General features: G+C 36.9%; 1 pseudogene; it reads left to right on the top strand.

Moving 5' to 3' along the window:
• Window positions 1-396: 396 nt before the first annotated feature.
• Window positions 397-3,846, top strand: LOC100758373 (annotated as a pseudogene).
• The last annotated feature ends 713 nt before the right edge of the window (window positions 3,847-4,559 follow it).

Below are 4,559 nucleotides of genomic sequence, written 5' to 3'. Positions count from 1 at the left end.
AACTTTGTTCCTTGTCACGAGGCAGGCACCTAATCTCTAGTGACAAAGACAAGGTCATAGCGAGCACATGCTATTGTCATGGCTGCCGAAATGGGGCTTGGTCCCTTCAATGGGCCTTCTGCTTTAATCTGCTTTGTAGTCATTAGACTACAAAGTTGTATATCAAAGATATATATATATATATATATATATATGAGAGAGAGAGAGAGAGAGATAGATATATAATAAAATTCATACAACAAGAGTACTAAATAAAAATAAACCAGTACACACGCGTGCGCACACACACACACACACACACACACACACACACACACACACATACACACACACAATGCAATCCATTTTGTATTGGTCATCTACTAGCCATGAGGTCTTCCCTGAAGTGTGGTGAATATGCACAATGATACTCCCTTGGAGAAAACTGATGTTCCTTTTGCTAGCAGGTAATCAATTGTAAAAAGCTTCTTGATAAGGGATTGTGTGTACCTCTTCTTAGTACTAGAATGTTGTCATATTTGAACCTGAGCAGGTCTTGTGTATGCTATCACAGTCTCTGTTAATTCATATATGTATCAGGCCCTGTTGTGTGTGGATGGTGCTGTTTCCTTAAAATCATCTACATTTTTTTTACTTAAAATCATCTACATTTTTTTTTCCTGAATCCTTTTCCAAGTAGATCCATAACCTTTGGGGAATGGGGGCTTGATAAAGATATCCTATTTAGGGATGAATGTTCCAAAGCCTATAATTCTCTCCATGTTGTCCAGTTGCTGGTCTATTTGATAATTTTCATCTAGTATCCGGGCGTTGGTGGCGCACACCTTTAATCCCAGCACTCGGGAGACAGAGGCAGGCGGATCTCTGTGAGTTCGAGGTCAGCCTGGTCTCCAGAGAGAGTGCCAGGATAAGCTCCAAAGCTACACAGAGAAACCCTGTCTCAAAAACCAAAAAAAAAAAAAGAAACTTCTTCAGTGAGGGCTGAGCAATGTTCTGATCTTGGAGTACAGCAATATGCCGTTGGCAGTCATTTTATTGCTTTACTCTTATAATAGAATAAAATTAGTAGGCTTTCCTTAGTCTCCTAACCTATCAAGTCTCAGGTTCTTGGCCATTTTATGAGTGTCATATATGGCTTCCATTTAGTGGAATTGGCCTTAAATTCAATTTTAAAAATCAGTTGGTTACCCCCATAACATATGTGCCACTATTGCAACAATATGTCTTGCAGGCAGGTCTCAGTTGTCCTTTCCATGTTTGTATTGATACAACTTTTCTTTTCCAGTAGTATTCAAAATACCATCTAGCACCATAGGGGGAAACTTCTAGTATTTTTTAAGAAACTTTTTCCCATAAAATACTGCTATGACTTGGGGAAGTTTGGGGGCATATATACCAAAGATGTATCCTGGTGTTTCTCACATCAATGTGTTGCCTTGCAAAGAGAGCCTCTGTGAACATCCATTTTGCCACACACAGCTAAATGATAACCCAGTATTTCTCAAGCCTGGCTAGAGAACACTTTCTAAATTCTTGTGTAGTAACTGAAGTGGAGAAATGATTCTAGCACATACTTCATTGGTTTTATGAATTTAAATAGCTGAATATAGACATGTTTTGAAAAACCCTGCAGAATTTTACTCTTCATAAGAAATACAATCTTTTCCTTTTTTCTAATGCAAATGTTCAACTCTGGATTCTGGCACATCAGGTGATTTGCAAATTAAATATTCACTCAAACTTCCAGATATAAAATTGAATTATTTACCTGTTGTTGAATTATCACTATGACCTGTGTAATCTCTCTTATTTCTAAAATTGTATTTCTAATATGTATGAACTGGAAGAGAAGCAAATTCTGGAGTTGCTAGTTCAAGATGTGCAAAGAGAGTAATCCCACCAGAATGAACTAAAACTCATTTAACTAAGGTCCAAAGAAATGCACAAACAACTAGAGCCATTCACATTATTTCACTAGAGAAAAAAATCAGTGCATTAAGAAAGGAGTTACCAGCTACACTTTTCAAAGACAACTAAAGCACAATATTCTAACATGATATGACTTGTATATAAAATGTGTCCTGGAGCTGGCTTCATCTGTCACAACTTGTTACAGGAGCTTACCCTTTTGTTTCTCAAGAAATGTCCACTTTCTAAAGAACAATGAGGAAAATTCTGTGGACTTTTACACTAAACAAAAATTACATGTATTTTTATTAGTAGGTACATTAATAAATGCCATTTTCTGTAAATATCACTCAACTGAACATTTATAAGATCGAAATTGTATTTTAGTCAACATAATATTGCACAATTAAATCTTCAAATACCAATACTTTATCACAGAATTTCAGATAACAAAGATTTTCAGCTGATTAACATGTTTATTAAAATGCGCTTAATAATCAGTTGAAACAAGAATTAAATGACAAACACAAAATACTTAAATATCTGGAGATTACAAGTAGCATAGCTCATAGTTACTATTAAAGATTGTTTCCTTGATTTGAGTTGGGGAGCCTTCCAGCTTGGCAAAATGAAAGGAAGAGAGATGTAACTTCAGAATACCCTAGGAAGGGCTGTATAAATTTGTAACCTGAGAAATTACATCACAGCATTCCTGGAAACGCTTGACTACTTGTTAGAGCTGTTTCACAGTTCTGAAATGAAGCCTCATGGTTTAACAGAGGCCGCGATGAAGCAGCTGAAAAGACACGCTCTGCCCCATTAAGCTTTCTCTTGTATAATTTTTGGATTATCTTTTCATCTTTCCTTAAGCTCCATGTTTTACAACCTTCCAGAAGGGAGAACTTTCTTTTACCATCCTGTCTTTTTAAAGAAAGGCAGGCAAATTTTTTTTTTGTGCATTTGCACATTCAAAGAAATTTGTGTTAAGTGCCAACCCTTGGTCACTGACAATACGGACACAGAATGACAAAGTCAGACTCTGATCTTTGTTAGAGGAAAACAATAAAGGAAGTGGGTTTATTTCCTTCTCAAAAACAATTAATTAATAATGATAATTAATAGCTGCTATAATTGTTTGGAATTTTTATGAAGCTTCATTAAGGATGTGAGGGTGATCTGGCTGCAACATCTGTTACCCCATTAATTGCCAGGGTTGATTCGGCCAATCTGGCTGGTTAGGTGGATGTGACCTTCCTCTGTCACTATTCCATGCAAATCCCTCCTGAAGCTGCACTCTTGCTCGAAGAGACTGAACTTCCTGAACAGAGGAGGACCAGTCTTTGGTCAAGGGTATACAAGTAGCTGTGCTTCCCTGCTAGAAATTTCAAATAAGCTCTCAAAAAGAAGAGCTAAGAAACATTTTAATGTCAGGACTAGGAAGTATTGTTGCTTTAGGAATATTACAATAAATCTTATATAAAATGATTTTTTTCATTTTAAGAATAATTTTAGGTATAGGAAGAAATCGAAGAAGGAAGCTCCTGCCCCTCCCAAAGCCTAAGCCAAAGCAAAGACCTTGAAAGCCAAGAAGGCAGTGCTGAAAGTGTCCACAGCCACAAAAAGAAGATCCACATGTCACCCATCTTCCTGCAGCCCAAGACCCTGTGGCTTCAGAAGCAGCCCAAATACTCTCGAAAGAGCACGCCCAGGAGAAACAAGCTTGATCTCTATGCCATCATCAAATTCCCCCTGACCGCTGAGTCAGCCATGAAAAAGACAGAAGACAACAACACACTTGTGTTCATTGTGGACGTCAAGGCCAACAAGCACCAGCTCAAACAGGTTGTGAAGAAGTTCCATGACATTGATGTGGCCAAAGTCAACACCCTCATAAGGTGTGACAGAGAGAAGAAGGCCAACAAAACTGGGATCATCTAAACTGAGTCCAGCTGACTATTTCCAAATATACAGTTTTTCACCATAAAAAAGAATAAATTTAATTTAATAAAACACCATATATTAAGCTTATGACCTATCAAAATCTGATATATGTCAGACATGCCTTGGCAAGCTAGTCATTATCTTCCTATAACTTCATTTCAGTGACTACATTGTAGTACTAGCTCCGAACTTTCACATATTAGTATATGACAGGGAAGCCACACCAATAAAATCTCAAAAATATTCAGATTTTTCTGAAGGATCCCAAAATTTTTGCAAAAGCAGGAAGCAGACAATCTAGTTATCTAAGTAGGTATATGAAAATGCCATATTTAGTAGTAAGAAGGATTTCCCTGTGCTTAAAATTATACGTGACTTCTTGTGTAGGATCACACATTATATGAAATAGTGGGAGCCATTGAAGGTTAGGGAGAAATTGCTGTATTAAGAGACTTTACATCTTCCCATCATTTTACTGCTTTGATTAACAAGTACACCACCTAATTTCTTTTGCAACTAGTTATGCCCATGTGAGTGGGTATAAAGAGCCAAATATTTACAGTAGTGTTACATTGCACATGTAAGTAGGAAGAAACTCTATCACATATAATTCTGTGTATTTTCTCTAAGTTTAATTTAGAAATTATCTGATAAATTGGACACAGATACAACATAGAAAGAGCTTGGGTTACTGACTCACAGTTTGAAGG

The sequence above is a fragment of the Cricetulus griseus genome, chromosome 4, assembly GCF_003668045.3.
Source record: "Cricetulus griseus strain 17A/GY chromosome 4, alternate assembly CriGri-PICRH-1.0, whole genome shotgun sequence".
In the NCBI taxonomy this organism is placed as follows: Eukaryota; Metazoa; Chordata; class Mammalia; order Rodentia; family Cricetidae; genus Cricetulus; species Cricetulus griseus.
This window is presented reverse-complemented; position numbering and strand designations above follow the sequence as displayed.